The following is a 26,480-nucleotide window of genomic DNA, read 5'->3' on the forward strand; positions in this document are numbered from 1 at the left end:
ACCCCTTACCAGACACCCCCCATTTTTGGCATGGAGGCAGAAATTATATACCCAAAATAAAGAGGTTTCTGTTCATGATTCTTTCTGACTAGATCCGTGATCAACATTTGTCCACGAGCTAACACTTTGACGTTTACCGTTCAGGAATAGGAATAGTTTTCCTGACGTGATGGAAAATTAATCACTGGAATTATGTTTTATCGAAATATTGGTCAAATATAAAAGCCAAAGTCTTTGGACTTCGATTGATGCGCGGTTTATCCAGATCAAGTAAGAGAGTGATGTTTAACGTGCTGTGAAAATGAAACATAGACTGGGGCCGTTGGCGATGCTTGCAGCAAATGGGTTAACAGCAGTTATGTGCTATTCGCTTCCAAGTGGTTTCTAAAGAGATTTACTTTCCGGTTTTTCTGTATTACGGTCCTTAAAAGGCGATGGTAATTTTACTCACACTTGCTATCCTGCATCAAAACACGAGGGCAGATGCGTTTTAGATTAATTTTGGGTGACCACGCCAGTGAATGGTAAAATAGGTCCCTAAATGATTTGGTCCTACCAGAAGACTTGCATGGAAATTAAAATTTTAAATTAAATAAAGCATTTAGCAGGCGCTTTTATCCAGAGACTTAAGTTTTTTATTTTTTTTATTTTTTTTTTTATTTATTTATTTATTTTTATTTATTTATTTTTTTAACTTATGTCTGTATCATTTCGGCGAGGTTTAAACGTGCGCGGTAAGGCGAATGTAACAATAATAATGATTATTATTATTATTATTATTTTATTTGTAGGAACAAACGCCAAAAGCAATACAACAATTCATTAAAGACAGGTAGTCTTGAATAAATGTGACTTAATCAACTTTTTAAAATCGCCCAACATAGGTGCATATCTGACGTGCAGAAGAAGTACATTCCATAGCTTAGGGGCTTTATATGAAAAGGCTCTTTCCCCCATGGTCTTTAGCTCACATTATGGCTGGTGAAGTGAAAGAGATTTAGTAGAACGAAGAGAGCGTGATGGAATATCAGGACTGATGAGTTCACAAAGATACTCAGGTGCAGTCCCATGAAGTGCCTAGTATGTTAAGAAAATAATTTTAAAATCAATTCTCACGTTTACGGGAAGCCCGTGTAATTGTGAAAGAACAGGTGTGTTCGCGAGGAGAAGTACAAGCGTGCGGCAGAATACTGAAGCTTGCTCAACGATTTAGCTGGAAGGCCTGAGAACGAGGCATTACAATAATCTAACCTAATGCCTTTGGCTTCGTGGTTAAAAAGTGGCATCATCATCCGACGGAACGGTGTATATGTAGTCCAAATCTATGCGGGATCCACACCCCGGATCAGCGGGTGGCGGTAATGTACCTTTACGTTGGTTTGCCAAAACCGCCATAAAACGCTACTAGTAGAAGACGGAACTACGTCAAGACGTAGTTTAACAAACTTTAGCCGCAAAACTGCTTTTAGATGCAACACTTTGAATGCAAACTGCCGTAAAAATCAAATGAAGAAAAAAGAAGAACCTGTTTTTTTTTTTTTTTTTTTAGCGTCTTCGCCTGGAAATGTATTAGTCTGCGCGCCGCTAGAGGAAGCGGCCTCAAACTGCCACTCGGCCGGAACGCCGTGGTGAAAGACTGAGCCGTGGTTGGATTCTTTCTGCTGCAATCCAGCGCTCGACGAGAGCTCGGTCTCGGGCGGCACGATCGTGTACCGAGCAAGGCAAGCTCGGAGTTGCACGGTCTATTGGCCACAATGTGTGGCTTGGCGAGGATAGCAGCTGTCGCGATGACGCTTAATGCTGCTCAACGGCCGTGTTTGGCTGGGTAGAAATGATCTCGGGTCCGGCAAAAGCAGCAGGTCTTATAAATCCCCTGTGTAGCACTCTTCGTTGGTACGAAAATTTGGTCTGTGATAAGGTGACTGACGAAGCGAACCAGCATGCTGATAAACCGTCAATGGATAGAGGTAAGTCAGCGATATTTATACTGTGGGATTGATTACTTGATTGTGGTCCACCTGTGATGATTAGGCTAAGTATCTGACGCGCTCCTCCCGAATCTTCATTGATAATTACATTTATTGTAAATGAAATGATCACAGATAATAGTTTTGATTTACTCTGCTTGACTGAAACCTGGCTAAAACCAAATGATTATTTTGGTCTAAATGAGTCTACTCCACCAAACTACTGCTATAAGCATGAGCCCCGTCAGACTGGTCAACAATATATAGTGATATTCTCAATGTTACCCAGAAAACAGGATACAGGTTTAACTCTTTTGAAATACTTCTGCTAAATGTTACTCTGTCAGACATGCAAAAGAAATCTAATGTATCTCTTGCTCTGGCTGCTGTGTATAGACCACCAGGGCTGTATACAGAATTCCTAAAAGAACTAGCAGATTTCCTCTCAGACCTTCTAGTTACAGTTGATAAGGCGCTAATCATGGGAGATTTTAATATTCACGTTGATAATGCAAATGATACATTAGGACTTGCGTTTACTGACCTAATAAACTCCTTTGGAGTCAAGCAAAATGTCACCGGGCCCACTCATCGTTTTAATCATACACTAGATTTAATTATATCTCATGGAATCGATCTTACTGCTATAGATATTGTACCTCAAAGTGATGATATTACAGACCATTTCCTTGTATCGTGCATGCTGCGTATCACTGATATTAACTATATGTCTCAGCGTTACCGTCTGGGCAGAACTATTGTTCCAACCACCAAAGACAGATTCGCAAATAACCTGCCTGATCTATCTCAACTGCTAATTATACCCAAAAATACACATGAATTAGACAAAATGACTGACAACATGGGCACTATTTTCATTAATACATTAGAAACTGTTGCCCCCATCAAATTGAAAAAAGTTAGAGAAAAATGTACTGTACCATGGTATAACAGTAATACTCACTCTCTCAAGAAAGTAACTCGTAGTCTTGAACGCAAATGGAGAAAAACTAACTTAGAAGTTTTTAGGATTGCATGGAAAAACAGTATGTCCAGCTATAGACAGGCTCTAAAAACTGCTAGGCCAGAGCATATACACAAACTCATTGAAAATAACCAAAACAATCCAAGGTTTTTATTTAGCACTGTGGCTAAGTTAACAAATTACCAGACGCCACCTGATTCAAATATTCCACCAACGTTAAATAGTAATGACTTTATGAATTTCTTCACTGATAAAATAGATAACATTAGAAATACAATAGCGAATGTAGATTCTACAGCATCTAACACTTCAGTTTCCTCCATCGCACCCAAAGATAAATGTGGAAGATTTTTATTAGTAAGGTTTTAATTAATCCAGTATATAATCAATGTGAATCTAGCCATTTTTGTTGCTAGCTGTTTTTCCATTATAATCCTATAGGTAATGGAGAGAAAGGAATATGCTTACATGCTGGAATGTTCAGAACTGATGAAAAACATATGGCCAGAAAGGGCCTTTCGTTATACAAAAACAAGTAGGGGCCTCTCCTCCCTAGGGAGGGATCAAAATTGCAAGCATAAGGAAAAGTTTGACTATTTGGAAACGCCCTGTATAGGGTATATAATGAGATGCAACCTAGCATTTCGGGAGATCTCCTTGCAAGGACCTCTCGGCTTTGTTTTGCTTAAAATAAAGTATTTTCTTCTGAGAGAAAAATCCCTGACTGAGTTCGATTCTTTGGAGAACCGGCAAAATACACCACAGATTTGGCACCCCAGATGGGACTGGAAAGGAGCAGAGTGGACGACTGCTTTTGAGCTGACTGATGAGCAAAACACACAGTGGTGGCCACCATTGAATAAGGTAAGCATTTTTGCTTATATAATTAGTGTGTGTTGTTGACTGGTCAGTTCTGAGTGGTAAGGACACTTAAAATCTGCTCTTCCAAATTTAGAAAAATAATATGATATCTAAATTGAAAAAGGGGTTTTACTCCAGAAGAAATAACTGCATGCACATATTTGGTTTATTAATAGGAAAGCCTTGGAAGGCAACCTCGATTTAAGACAAAGATGGTGTAGGCAGAAAGACATGGCATGCTGTGTGTCTGTGTTTATTGGATAGCTGTGCCAGATAGGACAGTGATAAACGGATAAGCAGATTAAGGAATCGCGAGGAAAAGTCCCACGGATACCGCTTTGAGAAAGTATAAGTGAAATTCTCGAAGGTCAGAATAGGTGGGCCCTTAAGGAGCTCTAGGTGAGCTGTGTTTTGTTGTGTGGATGTATTTGTGTCCGGACGAATGAATGTGTGAACAAATAAATTATGTGTTGGGTGGGTAAAAGTTGTGCACCATTCTTGGACCGTCACTTCAGGGTGGCTGGGTGGAGTTGGACGCAACTAGTATCCACTTGAGAGGGATGAATGTATGATGAGCCTGGATAATAAAAGGATAATTAATGACTGATTATCCCTTAGATAAAGGGAAAAAGTATGCAAGAATAAGCACTCTGGCTCAATAAAGAGTGCAGAAAGTGTGAATGAGGTTAGGAAAATAGCATCAATAAAGTTTGAACCAAGATCTATAATAGATTTTTGCATTTAGGATGTCTGGGTGAAAGGGGAGAAAATTTTGTGAGCTCAGCGCAGTGGGAATGAGAACAAAGGAGGAAGTTTCCACATTAAAGTTGTATTACATGGGTGGAGCAAGAGGTGCTCTCCCCTCCTGGACCATCACTTGGGAGTGATTAGGTTACAGAGACGGGGGTGGCTGGTGTTGAGAAAGGATAAGTGCAGGAGCCCTAAAACAATAAAGTTAACTGAAGGAAGGTTGTTTTAGAGAAAAATAAATACAAATGTTCCAAGAAATGGACTAATATAGAGATGGCAGATATGGTGGAATATAGAAATAATAATAAATTAATTAAAATAAGATATGCATTTATTATTTAATAACTTGTCTGAATAGATTAATTTAAAAGATGCACATGCTTAAAACTTTATATCTAATACGTGAAGACATCTAAAATCTGTATATTGTTATCCCTGGGACACAGTATGAAAGTTAATCCATTACAGAGTTTCAGAGATTGGGTTTGTGTAAATGTAAAAAATAAAAGAAATAACTTGTGCAATGTGGAATGAGAGCAAGATTGGGTGACCGAGTTAATAGACATTTTGATTTAAAAGCCATAGGCATTTTACAATAGGAAGGGAACTAGTTGCTTAAAGAATTAGATTTAATTATTTTATTTACAATAATAGGAATTATTTTATATGGGTTAGGAAACATTAATTCACAAATACCAGATTATTCTGAATCATGTATGCAAATTTAGAAGAAAAATGATGATTGAAGTCCTTATTTTACATATGCATGTCTGACTGTAATAAAAGGAAGGTTTCTTTTATTTTATTGCAGTATACTTCGATAATAAAGGTAGCTGATTTCTGCATCTTGCAACGAAGAAAAAAAAAATGCTTGCTATTTTCCTGCAATGAAGAACTTGCTTTACTAACATAGAATAAGAGAACTGCTGTTTTCAACCAGATAATTTTGTTTTTATTAAGGGACCACTGAAAGAAGAGGTTGAAGAGTGAAAATTAGAAAAAGAGCTGACTGCTCAGAAACAATTTGGTCAGAAGTTACATAGGTGCATTTGATTAATGCAGTCTCTGAGTGTTAAACTTTCAGATGATTTCTGGAACAGTGCCTTGACAAAGGAAAGCAATGAAATGGAGTCTGTCGAGGAATGGCAAAGCAGCAAACACAGCTGCAGAGAGAAGAAGAGGGAGGGGCTGATGGATGTTCCCCTCCCCTCCTGAAAGAGAGAAAAACTTTTCAGCATGGAGAAAGACTGAATCAAAGCAGGAAAAGGTGAATCTTTCACTTGAGACTTTTCCTGAGGGTGAAAAGAACATTATGAAATGCAAAACTCTGGCAGAAAGCAACCAGAAGCCAGACTGAGAAGCAGAGAAACAACGGAGACCGTATGCCACAACATCAGGTCTTTGAGTGCCATCACAGACTGACGACCCAGTACAACAGCCCAGGCTGATGATGTCACCAGAAGGACTTCCATCCCTTCTGTGCACAGGTGCTGCATATTCAATGAACACTATAGAGACTGCTTCAAATGTTAATTCTTTTATTTAATTATTTTATTTACTATGTTTTAATCTTGATTATTCACTGGTCTCACAGCACTTCCTTAAATTCTGTGTTTTAACTAACTCTCTCAATCTGCTTTTCAATAGGTTCCAGTCCAGCCTTATGTCTTAAAGAAAAAATAATTTTGACAGACAGAAGTGAGTACTTGACTCACCAATCAGATAAACATGGAGCTGGATTTGGCATAGTAAGACTGTTTCATTAACCAACTAGGGGAAAATGCATAACTAAATACTTGACAACAATGCTGAGTGCTTTGGGAAAGAAGAGAATAAATTAATAAATAAAAAAAGGGTATCTTGATGAACAATAGAAAAAATATATATGGTTGAAAAAATAGAAATATTGGTCACTCCATTTTGTTTAAAGGTAATTTTCTAAGGTAAAACAGAACTAAAATAATATTGAATAAAAAATTATTCCAGAGATCCAAAATCATGAAATCACATATACTGTCATCACTGGGGATAACAAAATGGAAATGTTGATGGCCATGGATCCAAGATTTACAGAGATCTCCAATCCTCTTCTCAGAGTTGCTCATGAGTAATAACAAAAAAGTATTTGACTAAACTTTAAATTAGACAAACACATGACATTTGAGAAATGATAATTGGCTCTCTCAAATGCCCAATGCCTAGGCCTAATATTCTAAACAAATTCATCTATGAGATTTTGAAAAAGGAAGGAAAGAAAGAAAAGAAAAGTTTTTGGCAAAAAAAAAGGGGAGTGAAAGTGTGTGAAAAAGTATGAATGATGGTGTTGTATGGAATGAAATAGAGTGTCTGACGAGACACTGAGGCAATTCAATCAATTTGCCCAAACAGCTGTATACAAATATGAATGTGGGCCCACAGGGCAAATTTATGCCCAGAAAAATAATGACCATGGATGAATTTGGTTAAGTTTCCTGGTCAGTACCTAGGTCTTTGTTGTGGCAGAAAGAAAAACAGTGCCACACATGCGCAGCGTATAACATGGGAAGGCAGAGCAAAGCAAACTTGCTCTGTCTACCCCACATTTAACTTTCTTTTCAGCATATCATGATGGAGCAGATTGTGTCAAAAGGATGAAATATTGTCTTTCTGACTGTTAAAATAAATACAGTGGGTTGAGTGTTTTCCAGGTCAAAAGGCCTATGCTACTGAGCAAGATTGGACTAGATAAATTATCCATTAATATAGTGGAACTCAGTTTACAAAACAAAGAGATAACTGAATAAGCAAATTGTTGAGAATAAAATTTAAATGAATTTAAAAATAGTAAGGATGCCAATAACGGAGTAAAACCAAATTCTTTGTTATATTATAAAAAATGGGGATTCACTTTTTTTCTCATTATAAGGACAGCACTGGAATTGTGAAATCTCAAAAAGGGGCCAAGACAGCCCTCAACCCACATTACATTTCCACAGGTCACACCAAGAAGGACGACTGGCAAGATGAACAAATTAGCATGCTTGATAACACTAACAAAAAACCCGGAGGTTTTCCATTTACAGGTAACAGCAGTTCTAGCAAGACCAAGGAATGCTTCGCTCCATCAAAGAGAACCAGTGAGGGTGCAGAAATGATCTCGAGAGCCTTGCATTAATCAGAAAAATGGTTACAGAGTGACACCTGAGTTCACATCTCTAACCTTAAAATACCCCAACCAGCTTCAACAACTCCACACAGCATGAAGTGAGGGATGAAGGGCGTGCTAGTAACGACCCACCCTTGCCAACGAGGGAAAGACCATTGCAACGACTCGCAAAGAGTCTCCCTGGTGAAGATGGAATGAGAGAGTGATGGGACTGCTACTGAGATCAAAATACTTGGGAGCAGATATGAGCCAACAAATAGAAAAGAAAAAATGGAAAGAGAATGTTAAGTAAGGGTAGATGAAGAATTTGAAGGTTATGAGAAGGGAAATATGGATGTAGGAAGATTTCAAGGGAAAATTGGATGCAACAAATAGAATGAAAGGAGCAAAATAGAAAAGCTCAAGATTTGTGAATTGAAGAAGGAAAAGTATGTGTTATGTTTGGGGAAAATGCTGTATTTATAGAAGGGACCATTTAATGAAGAACTGATAAAATTGAAAAGGCTAAGAATGGTAGATAAAGAAAATGTTGGAAAATAGAATAAAATGTAAGACTTGTTTGATTTAAAGTTAAGAGCATGGGGAGCATAGATTATAACTAAATAGGGAAAGTTTTTAGGAATTGCATTAATGACAGGAGATTTACTATTTTACTGTATACTTTCTATATTGAGGTCACTAGTCAAAGCCACAGCTAAGCAAATTAAATTCAAAGATGTCAAGATAATGGGAAATTGATACATAAGGTATCTAAGCTGAAGATCAACTCTTATAATCTTGTGATATTCAATGTGTGATGTGATTTGTATTTGTATGTGTATGTCTTTTTATGCCTTTTATACAAAACTGTGATAATCAGGCAAATGCTGAACCAATTGCACATTCATGCTTTTAACAATGTTTACTATTAAAGAGCGGTTAGGGAGACTGGATCTTTTACTCACTCCTTGTCAAATTAGGAGAGAGATGTTTGGTCCAGTAATCCCTCAGAGTGGAATTTCATAATCTAGTCACTGGTGATAATACAATGTGACTTATTTAGTCACTAGGTAGTGTAACTAAAATGACTGGATTATGGAGTAGCACTCTGGATAAGAATAATCAAATGTGAGACTTATTACGTCTCAAAGGGGAGAATATGTGGAAGATTTTTATTAGTAAGGTTTTAATTAATCCAGTATATAACCAATGTGAATCTAGCCATTTTTGCTGCTAGTTATTATTCTATTAAAATCTTATAGGTCTAAAATCTAATAGAAAGTTGCCTACACCCTGGAATGTACAAAACTGAGGAAAAACATATGGTCAGACATACATTAAGGGCCTCCCCTCTCTAGGGGTATGTATGAAAAGTGTAGACTATGTGGAACCACCCCATATAGTGTATATAAGGAGAAACCAAATAACATTTTGGGAGATCTCCTTGCAACGAGCTCTCGGCTTTGTTTTGCTTAAAATAAAGTCTTTTCTTCTGAGAGAAAAATCCCTGACTGAGTTTGATTCTTCTGAGAACCGGCAAAAGACACAACATAAACTGCAGTGCTTTACAACCATAGGACAGGAAGAGCTAAATAAACTTATCACTGTATCTAAACCAACAACATGTTTATTAGATCCTGTACCCACTAAATTACTGAAAGAGCTGTTACCTGTAGCAGAAGAACCGCTTCTCAATATCATAAACTCGTCGTTATCTTTAGGACACGTCCCAAAACCATTCAAGCTGGCGGTTATCAAGCCTCTTATTAAGAAACCAAAACTAGATCCTAGTGTACTGGCAAATTATAGGCCTATTTCAAATCTTCCATTTACGTCTAAAATTTTAGAAAAAGTTGTGTCTGCTCAATTGAGCACCTTCCTACACAAAAATGATCTGTATGAATAATTTCAGTCAGGTTTTAGGCCCCACCATAGCACAGAAACTGCACTTGTTAAAATTACAAATGACCTTCTCCTTGCGTCAGACCAAGGCTGCATCTAATTTCTAGTCTTACTTGATCTTAGTGCTGCGTTCGACACCATAGATCATGACATACTCATAGATCGATTACAAAACTATACAGGTATTCAAGGGCAGGCTCTAAGATGGTTTAGATCCTACCTGTCCGATCGCTACCATTTTATTTACTTAAATGGGGAGTCATCTCATTTATCATCAGTAAAATATGGAGTGCCACAAGGATCCGTCCTAGGTCCCCTTCTATTTTCAATATACATGTTGTCCCTTGGTAATATTATTAGAAAATACGGAATTAGCTTCCACTGTTATGCTGATGATACTCAGCTATATATCTCAACGAGACCAGATGAAACTTCCCAATTATCTAAGCTAACAGAGTGTGTTAAAAATGTAAAAGATTGGATGACAAATAATTTTCTCCAATTAAATTAGGATAAGACAGAGATACTAATTATTGGACCAAAAAACACTACACAGAATCTTGTAGATTACAATCTGCAACTAGACGGATGTACTGTTACTTCCTCTACAGTCAGAAATCTGGGTGTTATATTAGACAGCAATTTGTCTTTTGAAAATCATATTTCCAATGTTACAAAAACTGCATTCTTCCATCTTAGAAACATTGCCAAGCTACGAAACATGTTGTCTGTTTCTGATGCAGAAAAGCTAGTTCATGCATTCATGACCTCTATACTGGACTATTGTAATGCACTTCTAGGTGGTTGTCCTGCTTCGTCAATAAACAAGCTACAGGTAGTCCAAAATACAGCAGCTAGAGTCCTTACCAGGTCAAGAAAATATGATCATATTACCCCAATTTTACAGTCTCTGCACTGGCTACCTATTAAGTTCCGTATCAGTTACAAATTATCATTACTTACCTATAAGGCCCTTGTTAATGGAGATGATGATTTTGCAATTATACTGTCTTGATTAATGCTTAATTTGCTATAAACAGATGTACTGTAACCTAAGTAGTAATAATGCTTTTGCTTAAGTACAAAGATGTAACCCTGTGATTAATGCTATATGGAAAATGTATTGCGTAACTACACTAACATTAAGAAAACTGCTTACTTGCATGAAATGTATGTAGTTACTGATTTAGAGTAGAAACACTTATGTATTAGAAATAGTTTTTATGATAAATGGACAATATAGTATTTAAGGTGTATTTCACCGACGGTTAAGAGGAAAAAGAATAGGAAAAGGGCTAAAGCAATGCGACGTAAACAACTGAAAGCCTCGGCAGAGGAGTTGGCAGCACTCCAGGTGATGACATCAGAAGAACCAGCGTTCGACGTCTGGGTATAAAAGACTGAGAGAGAGACTCGACCGACGGATACTGAACAAGCACAGTATCCCTCGACGCCTGATACCAGCTGATTATATCTTGATTTTGTAACTTTACTATTGTACTTTGATATAACTTTTGTTAACTTTAATAAAACTTGTATTTTATTAATGACAAGTTATGGTCTGCAAGAGTAGTAATTTAAGAGCCGTAAGCAAGAACTGACCACAGGGAAGTCTACTGAGCAAGTTGTAAGTATTTTTAAATGCTTATAGTTTTGTCCAGGGTCGACTTTCCTTACCTACCTGAGAATAATAAAGAAACAGGTAAAAGGTGTATAAATAAAGGAGACACCATAAAACACCCTAAATGGTTTAGCTCCAGCGTACCTAACTAGCCTTCTACCACGTTACAACCCCGTCCTAGGTCCCCTTCTATTTTCAATATACATGTTGCCCCTTGGTAATTTTATTAGAAAATACGGAATTAGCTTCCACTGTTATGCTGATGATACTCAGCTATATATCTCAACGAGACCAGATGAAACTTCCCAATTATCTAAGCTAACAGAGTGTGTTAAAAATGTAAAAGATTGGATGACAAATAATTTTCTCCAATTAAATTAGGATAAGACAGAGATACTAATTATTGGACCAAAAAACACTACACAGAATCTTGTAGATAACAATCTGCAACTAGACGGATGTACTGTTACTTCCTCTACAGTCAGAAATCTGGGTGTTATATTAGACAGCAATTTGTCTTTTGAAAATCATATTTCCAATGTTACAAAAACTGCATTCTTCCATCTTAGAAACATTGCCAAGCTACGAAACATGTTATCTGTTTCTGATGCAGAAAAGCTAGTTCATGCATTCATGACCTCTAGACTGGACTATTGTAATGCACTTCTAGGTGGTTGTCCTGCTTCGTCAATAAACAAGCTACAGGTCGTACAAAATACAGCAGCTAGAGTCCTTACCAGGTCAAGAAAATATGATCATATTACCCCAATTTTACAGTCTCTGCACTGGCTACCTATTAAGTTCCGTATCAGTTACAAATTATCATTACTTACCTATAAGGCCCTAAATGGTTTAGCTCCAGCGTACCTAACTAGCCTTCTACCACGTTACAACCCATCACGCACCCTAAGGTCACAAAACGCTGGACTTTTGGTCGTTCCTAGGATAGCAAAGTCCACTAAAGGAGGTAGAGCTTTTTTCACATTTGGCTCACAAACTCTGGAATAGCCTTCCTGATAATGTTCGGGGTTCAGACACACTCTCTCTGTTTAAATCTAGATTAAAAACACATCTCTTTCGTCAAGCATTCGAATAATGTATCTTTTAAATTGTGAGTGTAGTTGCATCTGATCGAAGGTGCTTTTTTATTCATTAGCTTGGGTTAAACTAATTTTACTTTGTTAGATCAGCAGCTATGCTAATGATGTCTGTATTTTGTTTCTATGTTTCGCCACGGGATTTCCATCCCGTGGTAACTAGGATTTAAACAAGCTCCAGTCTGGATCCAGAACACCTGAGAAGAGATGTTGCTGACCCTCAGAGGACCTCAGATGATGCTAATCCTGAATCAACAACAGAACTAACAATTATTGCCACATGTGTGACTGCATCATATAATAACTTAATTAATAATATTGATAGTTCATCGTCTAGCTGACTACGTCTTGTATTATTATTATTATTATTATTATTATTATTATTTCTAAAAACCTGTCAAATGTGCACAAACTACTAGCTACTACTAAATATTGTAGAAACATAATTTTCTGTAAAGTTGCTTTGTAACGATTTGTTTTGTAAAAAGCGCTATACAAATAAACTTGAATTGAATTGAATTGAATGCATAAAACCGTCTTCACTGTCAGTCCTCTGGTCCCTGGGACGGTCAATCCTTTGATCCATACATCCCTTCGCAAGGCCTGGGCTAAGGGTTCAATACCTGCCACATATAGGAGAGGAGATAAAGGGCACCCATGACGGACGCCGCTGCATATCTTAATTGATTTTGAGAGTGTGAAAGATCCGCTATGAGCCTGAGCAGATCACAAAAATAAAAATAAAAATGGGTCCATAACCACAAAACAGGGAGCAAAGTAGTCTTCAATTGTGATAGGTTTATTACTTTTTGCTTACGCAAGATAAAACGTGATCAAACCTCATTAGAGAGGAAAAAGGCCAAAAATGGTATTCCATGTAGATTACATCACAGGAGATTCACAAAGGACATAATTAGGCATAATCCTCTCAAGCTGACAGAGGACAACATTCCACATCACCTTAACCAGGATACAATAAATAACAACCCCACTAGACAAAACGTACACCGAATTTATAGGAGGTGGCCAGCACTATGAAACAAAACAAGAAAAAAAAAAAAAAACATTTTCACAAAAACAGGAACAACAACACATTTGGAATGAACAACACATTTAACTAAATTTAGAGCCATGGATAAATTTTAGTTAATGAAAAAGAATTATTTTAGACAAAAAAATCACATTGATCACGACATCGCACTTTCCTATGCCCCCTCTTATACATCACAGTTGGTATAGTCTAATTTCCTTTAGAATTCACATAAAACAGAACAACTTCCTGTTTGAATCTCTTTGTCACTAGGCTGGTCCATTCTCACAACACAACAGTTATTAAATATTTCAAGTCATTACAAGAATGAACTTTAACAAATTGCGATGTTTGTATAAAATTACATTTTAGCCAAAGAAGAATTTTAACTGGTTTTAATGTTTTAACCTTAAGCCAAATAACTAAGCCCGTGCACTGACTCAGTCCAATGACAAATACAGTTCGTAAACCAAACCAATATAGTAATGTCCTTTTACTTGATCAACTGCAAAGATGAATGTATCTAAGAATTGTGTGGTTTAAATCCAGGCCATCACAGAGAGGTTCCCATTTATCAGAATTTTGCTCATGTTGCTTGCTATAAAGCAAGCCCACCCACTTTAAGAACCTAAGAATTTTTTTCAAGTACTTGAAATAAGTACCATTGCGAAACTCAATTAAAAGCTTTTTCAAAGTCTAAATATAGCACTAATAATCTAACATGTCTGTGTCTCACTTGACAGATAACATCTCAAATCAGTACAAGGCTTTCCGTGATCTTCCTCTTTGGGACTTCACATGCTTGGTCCGGGTGTATCAAATCTGTTTAAGTCACATTTGGTTTGTTAAAGTTTGCAAAAAAAATTTACAATCCATATTTAACAGTGTTATGGGGCACCACTTTTTTTAAATTTGTCTTGTCGTTTTTTTTGTACAAAAGGGTCATGATTCCCAACCTAAAACTATCTGGGAGTGAGTCCAGGTCATCTAGGTCATTAAAAACTGTCAACAAATCTTGTTTTAAAATATCCCAAAAGGTCTCCTAAAACTCCATAGGTAGTCTATCAGCTCCAGGGGTCTTTTCGTAAAATTCCTTAAAACTTTGTCTAGTTCACTAGGAACAAAATCCTTATTTAGACTAGTGAGTCTTTTATAGTTTTCTCTATTTTTTAAAATAACTCATAATACTGCTCTTTGTATCCCTCTATTATTCCCTTATCTTATAACAAAGAGCAGTTTATTTTCCATAACTCCTTACCTATAGTCACACCTGGGGGGAGTGAGAAAGTGCATGAAAGCATAGAGTGATTTGAGAAAAATGGTGGGTTAATCTAGCATCCACCAGATCCAGGTCTCTAAAAAAGATATAGTCTAAAATAAAGAAAAAGGCAAATGCTAAGTTCCGCCTCCATCAGATGACATGTGTGTCAGTGCGCGTCACAAGCCATCACGAGAGAGCGCCAGAATTCAAATAACATTCTTCAGCCTTTCTTTCACTTTTTTTTGTTGGTGGATCTTCTCATTCTGTTTTAGACACTGTACACTACATTTACATTTTATCATTTAGCAGATGCTTTTATCCAAAGCGACTTACAGTTGAGAACAATATAGGAAATCAGATAAAAAAGGGAACAACAACAGTATACAAGTGCCATGACAAGTCTCAGTTAGTCTAGTACAGACTGCATAGCCAGGTTTATATATATATATATATATATATATATATATATATATATATATATATATATATATATATATATATATATATATATATATATATATATATAAGACTCGAAAAGAAAGGAAAAACAGTGCTAGTATTAGTTGATTAAGTGCCAGTGAAAAAGATGAGCCTTTAGATGTTGATGAGTAAATGAGTAAAGACTCAGCTGTACGAATTGAGATTGGGAGGTCATTCCACCAGCTGGGCACAGTCCAGGAAACGGTCCGTGAGAGTGATTTTGAACTTCTTTGGGATGGCACCATAAGTCGTCATTCACTTGCATAATATTGAACTAGTAAGTTTAGGTATGTTGATTCCGTGCCAGTGGTCATCTTGTAGGCAAGCATCAGTACCTTGAATTTGATGCGAGCGGCTACTGGTAGCCAGTGTAACCTGATGAGGAGAGGAGTAACGTGAGTTTTTTCTTTTTTGTCTTATTGAAGACAACCCTCGCTGCTGCATACTGGATCAGATGCAGAAGCTTGATAGTCTTCTAGTCTGCCAGGAGAGCATTACAATAGTCCAGTCTGGAGAGAACAAGAGCTTGGACAAGAGTTGGACAAAAAGTTGGGTGGCTTGCTCTGACAGGAAGGGTCTAATATTCCTAATGTTGTATAAGGTTAAATCTGCAGGACCGGGTCATTGTAGCAATATGGTCTGTGAAGCTTAACTGATGATCAATCACAACTCCTAGGTTTCTGCCTGTCCTGGAAGGAGTTATGGTTGACGAACCTAGCTATATAGAGAAGTAGTGATGAAACGATGGGTTAGCTGGAACCACCAAGAGTTCTGTCTTATTAAGGTTGAGCTGAAGGTGATGGTCATTCATGCAGCTAGACATGTCACTCAGACAGGCTGAAATCCGAGCAGCTACCGTCGGGTCATCAGGCTGGAATGAGAAGTAGAGGTGGGTGTGATCAGCGTAGCAGTGATAAGAAAAGCCATGCTTCTGAATGACAGATGCTAATGACCTCATGTAGATGGAGAAGTGGTCAAAGTACTGTTAATTGCTACAAAACACTACAAAACCTTGCCGTTTTTTTTACTACTAAGATGCAGTTTCTGAGCTTGAGTTATTTCATAAGGGACACAAACAATACTAACTTGAAGAACTGAAACATAAACAAAGGAATTATCATCCATATTACAATATTATTGCTTCATTGGACTTGACAAGCTCCATGAGATGTAGTTCAGTGGACCCTTACCTTTCTAACTAAACTGGGATTTACAGCTGTGGAGATGTTTATGACTCGTTATTACGATGAATATGTTATGTACTGCGTTTTCATTCTTAAAGTTTTGCAATCTTTAACGCAATCTGTCTTTGGTGCTTGAGTCTTAGATCTCTATAATGATATATAGTTTGTCAAGATTAAATTTGTCCTGTTTTTAATTTAATCTATTCATAAATATTTACATGTGCGCAAATGAGGATCTTACGATGCCTGCATCGGGCGCAGGCTAAGAGGCTAAAAATGGGATAGCACATTCTTGTAGTAAAAACATATCTGCCAGAAATGTACTTAAGGATAAAATGGACTGTGCACGAATTGGAGACCTCACACTTCTCACATTGAGTGTGGCAATGGTGAAGGTCATCATTAGGGTTGTGTGAAAAGACAGGTAAAACATTTTAAACATTATTTAAGAAGGTCAATAAAACCCAAACTATATTTTCCTCTCTAGACAGGGAGGCTATATCTTGTCAATAAAACCCAAACATATTTTCCTCTCTAGACAGGGAGGCTATATCTTGTAAATCAGGCCCCTCCTTTGATTCTATGAAGTGGGAATCAGGAACAGGAACTTCCTTAAGAACTACTTCCAGCAGCTCTGGGGGTTGATGTTTTCAGCCATATTGACAGAAAGCAGACTTTGTTAGCTACATTTGTGGGAAACAGACTGTAATGTATTGACTGACTATTGCAGTAGTGAGGTTCCTTTAAGAGGCTAAGAGCTGGGGAGGGCGGGGCTGTTCTGGGGTAGGTGTGTTTTTTGGCCAGTGTGTTAGCTGGAGTTGGCCAAGCTAGATGTATGTCGATGTTGCCTTGTTCAGTAAAAGTTCACAAGACTACGAACGTCTCCTCATATTATTCAAGCATATCACACAGACTTTCTAGATCATTTGAGGATGATGATGATCCAGACAGCTAGTAAACTATGTCTCCCAATTTCTATCTGCAGCGAACATGACTACACTCGGCCGTATCGAAGAGTTTGATGAATGTTCAAGTAACTCTTTTGAAGAATACACAGAGAGACTGGAATGTTTTTTTCATGCAAATGATATTGAGGATGATGCAAAAAAACGCTCCGTGCTGCTCAGTGTGTGTGGCGCGAAAACGTATTCCACTTTACGTTCAGTGCTAGCCCCAACGCAACCCTCTACTGTGTCCTATGCAAACCTTGTCGCTGCCTTGAAACGTCATTATAGCCCAGCGCCATCAGAGATTGTTCAACGTTTTCATTTTCAAAATTGTAAGCAGAAACCTAATCAAAGCATTTCAAACTACAGTGCTGAGCTTCGACGTTTGTCTGTGCACTGTGCTTTTGGGGATCAGTTAGGAGCAATGCTGCGTGATAGAATCGTGTGCGGGGTTATGGATGAAGCGCTACAGCGACGCCTGCTGGCGGAAACGACACTAACATTTCAAGAGGCAGAAAAGGCACTAGCTGCTGAAACAGCATTGTTAAACGCTCGCCTACTTCGTCAGCATCAAAACGAATCACGGCTGGAGGATGATGTTCATTATGCGACCAATGCGCATGCATCAGTAAATAAAACAGCAATTTCAAATGAAAATCCTAAACGGGACAAGCCATGTTTTAGATGTGGTGGTCAGCATACCCCACAAGCATGTAGGTTTTCCACTGCTGTATGCCATTACTGTAAAAAAAGGACACATTACTCGTGTGTGTTTAACAAAGACTAAACATGGTGCTGACAAGGATGCAGCCAACTCAGAAGAACGTTACACAAACGTTGTAACTCGCAAAGAAAATGATGAGTACTCTGTTTACAGCACCACAACTACTAAAGCAGAAAGAGGAGGGCAGAAGCCATATCTGGCCACTGTTATACTGAACAAACAAGCACACACAATGGAAGTAGATTCAGGAGCTGCCTGTTCTTTGATTAGTGAGCATACCTATCACTCATTGTGGCCCTCCCAACCCCCTGAAATACATGCAAACAATGGAATACTTAAGCAGTGGTCACAGGCAGCTTTGGAAGTGAAAGGGAAAATATTTGTGGAGGTACAAAGGAACACGAAACACCCTGCCTTTGTTCGTCATCCAGGGCCAAGGCACTAGTCTGTTAGGACGAGACTGGTTTGATGCCCTGGGAATATCAGTGGAAGGAGAATACCGGGTACAGCAGCAGTCCATAGAGAAAATACTGACTGAATACTCTGAGGTTTTTCAGGACATTGGGGTTTGCCAGACCCCTCCAATCTCTATTGACATTGATTCCACAACTACGCCACGTTTCTTTAAGGCCCGCCCAGTTCCTTTTGCATTGCGACCCCAGCTGGATGAGGAGTTGGACAAATTGGTGGCTCAAGGAATTTTTGAACCTGTTCGCCATGCAAAGTGGGCCACACCCATAGTGACTGTTGCAAAAAAAGATGGGGGTCTGAGGATTTGTGGAGATTACCACTGTACAGTGAATACAGCCGTTAAGCCTGATGTGTACCCCATACCCACAGCATCTGAACTGTTCTCGAAGCTAGCTGGAGGAGTAGTTTTCACTAAACTTGATTTGAAACAAGCTTATCAGCAGCTTCCAGTGGATGATGACACAGCGGAATTACTGACTATTAACACTCACCGTGGGCTTTTCCGGTCTCGACGCTTGCAATTTGGGGTGTCAACAGCTGTTTCAATATTTCAAAGATTTATGGAAAATTTGCTCGCAGGAATTTCAGGAGTCCAACCATACCTGGATGACATGATTTCGGGCAAAACCATGGAAGAACATAATGCACGTCTACAGGCCGTACTAAAGTGCTTTGCTGAAGCTGGACTGCGACTAAAAAAAGAGAAAAGCATTTTTGCTGCTACTCAAGTGGAGTTTTTGGGGTTTAGAGTGGATAAAGATGGCATCAAGCCAACCCGTGCAGGCAGCCATTTCATGATTTTTACAGACCACAAACCCCTGTTGGGACTCCTGCACCATGCCAAGCCCATGCCTGCCATCCTTTCACCACAAATGCTACGTTGGAGTTTGATTGTTGGTGCCTACAACTATGAACTGTGCTACAGACCAGGCAAACAAATGGGCAATGCTGACACCCTGAGTCGTTTACCTTTGCCGGCATCTGATGCTGTGACACCACGACCATTGGAAGTGTTGCTACTTGAAATGGTGCCAGAAGCACCCATGCATGCTGAGCGAATCGCTAACATTACACTCAAGGACTCTGTCTTAGCACGAGTAATGCGCTGGGTGCTACATGGCTGGCCGGCTGATGTCAATCAATCAATCAATCACCTTTATTTATATAGTGCTTTAAACAAAATACATTGCGTCAAAGCACTGAGCAACATTCATTTGGAAAACAGTGTCTCAATAATGCAAAATGATAGTTAAAGGCAGTTCATCATTGAATTCAGTTATGTCATCTCTGTTTAGTTTAAATAGTGTCTGTTTTTATTTGCAATCAAGTCAATGATATCGCTGTAGATGAAGTGGAAGTGGCAAGGAACCGAAACTCCATCGGTGACAGAATGGAGAAAAAAACCTTGGGAGAAACCAGGCTCAGTTGGGGGGCCAGTTCTCCTCTGACCAGACGAAACCAGTAGTTCAATTCCAGGCTGCAGCAAAGTCAGATTGTGCAGAAGAATCATCTGTTTCCTGTGGTCTTGTCCTGGTGGTCCTCTGAGACAAGGTCTTTACAGGGGATCTGTACCTGGGGCTCTAGTTGTCCTGGTCTCCGCTGTCTTTCAGGGCAGTAGAGGTCCTTTCTAGGTGCCGATCCACCATCTGATCTGGATTCGTACTGGATCCAGGTGACTGCAGTGACCCTCTGATCTGGACACAGACTGGATCTGGTGGCCACGGTGACCTCGGAACAAGAGAGAAACAGGCAAATATTAGCGTAGATGCCATTCTTCTAATGATGTAGAAAGTACGGTGTTATGTGAAGTGTTTCCGGTTCCGGTTTACCTAATTAATGCAGCCTAAAAATGGGTTTGGATATTAAAAGCATATTAGTATGTTATGTGTATGCCAGGTTAAAGAGATGGGTCTTTAATCTAGATTTAAACTGCAAGAGTGTGTCTGCCTCCCGAACAATGTTAGGTAGGTTATTCCAGAGTTTAGGCGCGAAATAGGAAAAGGATCTGCCGCCCGGAGTTGATTTTGATATTCTAGGTATTATCAAATTGCCTGAGTTTTGAGAACGTAGCGGACGTAGAGGAGTATAATGTAAAAGGAGCTCATTCAAATACTGAGGTGCTAAACCATTCAGGGCTTTATAAGTAATAAGCAATATTTTAAAATCTATACAATGTTTGATAGGGAGCCAGTGCAGTGTGGACAGGACCGGGCTAATATGGTCATACTTCCTGGTTCTAGTAAGAACTCTTGCTGCTGCATTTTGGACTAGCTGCAGTTTGTTTACCAAGCGTGCAGAACAACCACCCAATAAAGCATTACAACAGTCTAACGTTGAAGTCATAAATGCATGGATTAACATTTCTGCATTTCACATTGAGAGCATAGGCCGTAATTTAGATATATTTTTGAGATGGAAAAATGCAGTTTTACAAATGCTAGAAACGTGGCTTTCTAAGGTAAGATTGCGATCAAGTAGCACACCTAGGTTCCTAACTGATGACGAAGAATTGACAGAGCAACCATCAAGTCTTAGACAGTGTTCTAGGTTATTACAAGCAGAGTTTTTAGGCCCTATGATTAACACCTCTGTTTTTTCTGAATTTAGCAGTAAGAAATTACTCGTCATCCAATTTTTTATATCGACTATGCATTCCATTAGTTTTTTTTTTCAAATTGGTGTGTTTCACCGGGCTGTGAGGAAATATAGAGCTGCGTATCATCAGCATAACAGTGAAAGCTAACACCATGTTTCCTGATGATATCTCGCAAGGGTAACATATAAAGCGTGAAGAGTAGCGGCCCTAGTACTGAGCCTTGAGGTACTCCATACTGCACTTGTGATCGATATGATACATCTTCATTCACTGCTACGAACTGATGGCGGTCATATAAGTACGATTTAAACCATGCTAATGCACTTCCACTGATGCCAACAAAGTGTTCAAGTCTATGCAAAAGAATGTTGTGGTCAATGGTGTCAAACGCAGTACTAAGATCCAATAAAACTAATAGAGAGATACACATACACAAGAGCAGATCATTTGTAACTAGAGCAGTTTCAGTACTATGATACGGTCTAAATCCTGACTGGAAATCCTCACATATACCATTTTTCTCTAAGAAGGAATATAATTGTGAGGATACCACCTTTTCTAATATCTTGGACAGAAAAGGGAGATTCGAGATTGGTCTATAATTAACAAGTTCTTTGGGGTCAAGTTGTGTTTTTTTTTTTTTTATGAGAGGCTTAAGAACAGCCAGTTTGAAAGTTTTGGGGACATATCCTAATGACAATGAGGAAATAATAATAGTCAGAAGAGGACCTATGACTTCTGGAAGCACCTCTTTTAAGAGCTTAGATGGTATAGGGTCTAACATACATGTTGTTGGTTGATGATTTAACAAGTTTATACAATTCTTCCTCTCCTATAGTAGAGAATGAGTGGAACTGTTCCTCAGGGGGTCTATAGTGCACTGTCTGATGTGATACTGTAGCTGACGGCTGAATGGTTGCAATTTTATCTCTAATAGTATCGATTTTAGAAGTAAAGTAGTTCATAAAGTCATTACTGTTGTGATGTTGGGAAAAGTCAACACTTGTTGAGGCTTTATTTTTCGTTAATTTAGCCACTGTATTGAATAAATACCTGGGGTTATGTTTGTTTTCTTCTAAAAGAGAAGAAAAGTAATCAGATCTAGCAGTTTTTAATGCTTTTCTATAGGATATGCTACTTTCCCGCCAAGCAATACGAAATACCTCTAGTTTTGTTTTTTCTCCAGCTGCGCTCCATTTTTCGGGCTGCTCTCTTTAGGGTGCGAGTATGCTCATTATACCATGGTGTCAAACTGTTTTCCTTAACCTTCCTTAAGCGTAAAGGAGCAACTGTATTTAAAGTGCTAGAAAAGAGAGAGTCTATAGTTTCTGTTACATCATCAAGTTGTTCTGAGGTTTTGGATATGCTAAGGAATTCGGATACATCAGGAAGATAACTTAAAAAGCAGTCTTTTGTGGTAGAAGTGATGGTTCTTCGATACTTGTAACAAGAAGTAGAATTTACAATTTTGGCTATATGAAGTTTACACAGAACTAAATAATGATCTGAGATATCATCACTTGGCTGAATAATTTCAACACTATCAACATCAATTCCATGTGACAGTATTAAATCTAGAGTATGATTTCGACAATGAGTAGGTCCTGAAACATGTTGTCTAACACCAATAGAGTTCAGAATGTCTATAAATGCTGATCCCAATGCATCTTTTTCATTATCGACATGGATATTAAAATAACCAACTATTAAAACTTTCTCTTTAGCCAGAACTAACTCGGCTGTAAAATCACCAAACTCTTTAATAAAGTCTGTATGGTGCCCTGGTGGCCTGTATACAGTAGCCAGTACAAACATAACAGGGGACTTATCATTAACATTTGTTTCTCTGGATAATGTTATATGAAGCACCATTACTTCAAACGAGTTATACTTGAAGCCTGCCCTCTGAGAAATCCTGAAAACGTTGTTATAAATTGAAGCAACTCCTCCCCCTTTGCCTTTTAGACGCGGCTCGTGTTTATAACAATAATCTTGGGGGGTGGACTCATTTAAAATAATGTAATCATCAGGTTTTAGCCAAGTTTCTGTCAAACAGAGCACATCTATATTATGATCATTTATCATATTATTTACAAAAAGTGTTTTCGTAGAAATGGATCTGGTATTCAATAAGCCAATCTTTATCATTTGTTTATCCATATTGTATTTGTTTTTTATTTGTTGAACCTCAATTAAATTGTTAACCTTAACTTGGTTTGGACGTTTTTTGTATTTTCTAGTTCGGGGAACAGACACCGTCTCTATAGTGTGATATCTAGGTGAAAGAGTCTCTATGTGCTGAGAATTAACTGACCTCTGTGACGGGAGGCAGCTAGCAGACGGTCGGTTTAGCCAGTCTGTCTGCTTCCTGACCTGGGCCCCAGTTAGTCAAGTATAAACACTAAGACTATGTGCCATATTTTTAGACAGAAGAGTGGCGCCACCCCAGGAAGGATGAAGACCATCTCTTTTAAACAGGTCAGGTCTACCCCAAAAGCTCGTCCAATTGTCTATGAAACCTATGTTATTCTGTGGGCACCACTTAGACATCCAGCCATTGAGTGATGACAATCTGCTATGCATATCATCACCACGGTAAGCAGGGAGGGGACCAGAGCATATTACAGTGTCTGACATTGTGCTTGCAAGTTCACACACCTCTTTAAAGTTATTTTTAGTGATCTCCGACTGGCGAAGTCGAACATCATTAGCGCCGGCATGAATAACAATCTTACTGTATTTACGCTTAGCATTAGCCAGCACTTTTAAATTTGCCAAGATGTCAGGCGCTCTGGCTCCGAGTAAACATTTGACTATGGTGGCTGGTGTCTCTATATTCACGTTCCGTACAATAGAATCGCCAATAACTAGAGCACTTTCATCAGGTTTCTCAGTGGGTGCATCACTGAGTGGGGAGAACCTGTTTAATGTTTTGATCGGAACAGAAGAGCGGTGTTTTGACCCACGACTACGCTGCCTCACCGTCACCCAGTTGCCCTGCTGCAGGGGCACTGCCGGAACCGGACAATGTACAGGAGTCCCTGAGCTAGACACATCCAAAGCCGTATCTAGTGCCTTAACATTCTTACTGTCCTCAATTCAAGTTTGGATGCGTGTCTCTAATTCTGAAATCTTCTCTGTCAGCCTAACTATTTCCCTGCATTTATTACATGTGAATCCCTCATCAGCGACAGAGATAGATAAACTGTACATGTGGCAAGAGGTGCAAATAACAATTTCAGGAGAAGCCATTACTCACAGTGCTTGATGAAATATTCTTACTGCGGTTGTTTGATGAACTTGTGAAAAACTGCAGCGTGAGAGAGGAGAGGAGAGGAGAAAAGAAAACGCTAATGACAAGCTAACGAGTGCTAACGCTTTGCAGGTGTACTGCAGTCACGGAAGAGTGAAGATCAAAGTTAATCTGATAAGATTGATCGATAATATCAGAAATATGGTGTGAATTAAGTTATATTTTACAACTTAAAAAACAAACAAACAGACAGTGATAGTAAGAAAGATTATAGAGAAAAAATATAAAATAAAAACAGCTACACGGAGCTATGATTAGCTACAGAAGGCCAACAGGAAGTAGAGAAAACACTGTCCAACAGCGACACCATGTGATTGATAGCTGTTTCAAACCATTCCTTTTGCGTCGCCATGAACTCTCTACGCATAAGAACTGTTTGTTATGGGGAAGCCGTGTGGTTGTTCCTTGCTTGGCGAGGAGAGAAATACTGGCTATTTTGCATGATGCGCACCCGGGCATGGTACGCATGAAGGGACTCGCAAGGAGTTATGTGTGGTGGCCGGGCATGGACCGAGACATTGAGGAGACTGTTAAAGCATGTGGAACCTGTCAGATGTCACGTCATGCTCCTCCTAAGGCAAAGGTGCACCCATGGGAATGGACGACAAAAAGATGGTCCCGGCTACATGTTGACTTTGCAGGCCCCTTTCAAGGCAAAATATTCCTCATATTGGTCGATGCACATAGCAAGTGGCTGGAGGTCTCTCTGATGAGTTCCATGTCTTTATCAGCTGTCATCAACACACTGAGACTACTTTTTGCAACACATGGTTTGCCCGACGTCATAGTTTCAGATAATGGTGCTTCGTTCACCTCTGCAGAATTCCAAGCGTTTGCTGAGCGCAACGGCATTCGCCATGTGACTACAGCACCTTATCACCCAAGCTCATATGGTCAAGCTGAACGCATGGTGCAGACAACCAAGGAGGCCCTGTCTCGCATCACCAAGGGCGAGTAGCAGACCAGGCTCGCTCGCTTCCTGTTGTCACAGCATGTCACACCAAATTCATCAACTGGGAAAAGCCCTGCCGAGTTGCTCATGAATCGGCAACTCACCACTGCCCTAGATCGTCTGCATCCTGATCATAATGGTGATATGCTTCTCAGACAGGAGCTGAATGCTGAAAAATGCCCTGGCACAGTCAGAGAGTTTAGACCTAAGGACTTGGTGTACATGAGAAGCTACACTAAAGGTTCTAAGTGGATGCCTGGAATCATTGTAGACATCACAGGTCCCCTGTCATACAAGGTCAGAGCGGGGGATGGACAAATGCACAGACGACATGTTGATCAACTGATGGACAGGACGGCACCCTTGTCTGACCAATCAAGGTCTGAGCCAGACGGCTACACTGTCCATCCGCCTGAGTCCCCAGGGACTGAAATGCTTGAGTTACAGTCGCCTGCATTAGATGTGGGAAACCCTGATGCTGAGCTAACCGAAGCTGGAGTTGAATGCATGTCTGATTGCCCTCGTTCTCGGCGGTATCCTGTAAGAGAGCATCAGCCTCCCAGAAGATTTGCAGACTTTGTGGACTGGGGAAAAGGGGTGTAATGTATTGACTGACTATTGCAGTAGTGAGGTTCCTTTAAGAGGCTAAGAGCTGGGGAGGGCGGGGCTGTTCTGGGGTAGTTGTGTTTTTTGGCCAGTGTGTTAGCTGAAGTTGGCCGAGCTAGATGTATGTCGATGTTGCCTTTTTCAGTAAAAGTTCACAAGACTACGAACGTCTCCTCATATTATTCAAGCATATCACACAGACTTTCTAGATCATTTGAAGATGATGATGATCCAGACAGCTAGTAAACTATGGGCCCTATCTTGCACCCAGCGCAATTGACTTTGTACACCGACGCATGTGTCATTCCTATTTTGCACCCGCGCAAAGCGCGCTTTTCCCTCCACAGAAGCACGTCGCTAAACTAGTGAATGAACTTGCGCTCCCTGGGCGGTTCAGCGCAAAAAAGGAGGCGTGTTCCGGCGCAAACAATCCCTGGTGCTATTTTGCTGTTCCATTAATCAATTGCGCCACTGACCAGAAAAAACCTAGTCTAAAGTCAGTGGCGCGTTGCGCGTTGTTCATTATGCTATTTTAAGGGCGCAAGCTTGACCATAATGTATAGCGTGCACAACGCGCATACACTTTGCTCATGTAATCTACACAGATGC

The 26,480-nt window shown here is 39.3% G+C and overlaps 1 pseudogene; it reads left to right on the plus strand.

Moving 5' to 3' along the window:
• The first annotated feature begins 10,892 nt into the window (after positions 1-10,892).
• Positions 10,893-25,868, plus strand: LOC113068620 (uncharacterized protein K02A2.6-like; annotated as a pseudogene).
• Positions 25,869-26,480: the final 612 nt, after the last annotated feature.

The sequence above is a fragment of the Carassius auratus genome, linkage group LG48F (genome assembly GCF_003368295.1).
Source record: "Carassius auratus strain Wakin linkage group LG48F, ASM336829v1, whole genome shotgun sequence".
NCBI lineage: Eukaryota > Metazoa > Chordata > Actinopteri > Cypriniformes > Cyprinidae > Carassius > Carassius auratus.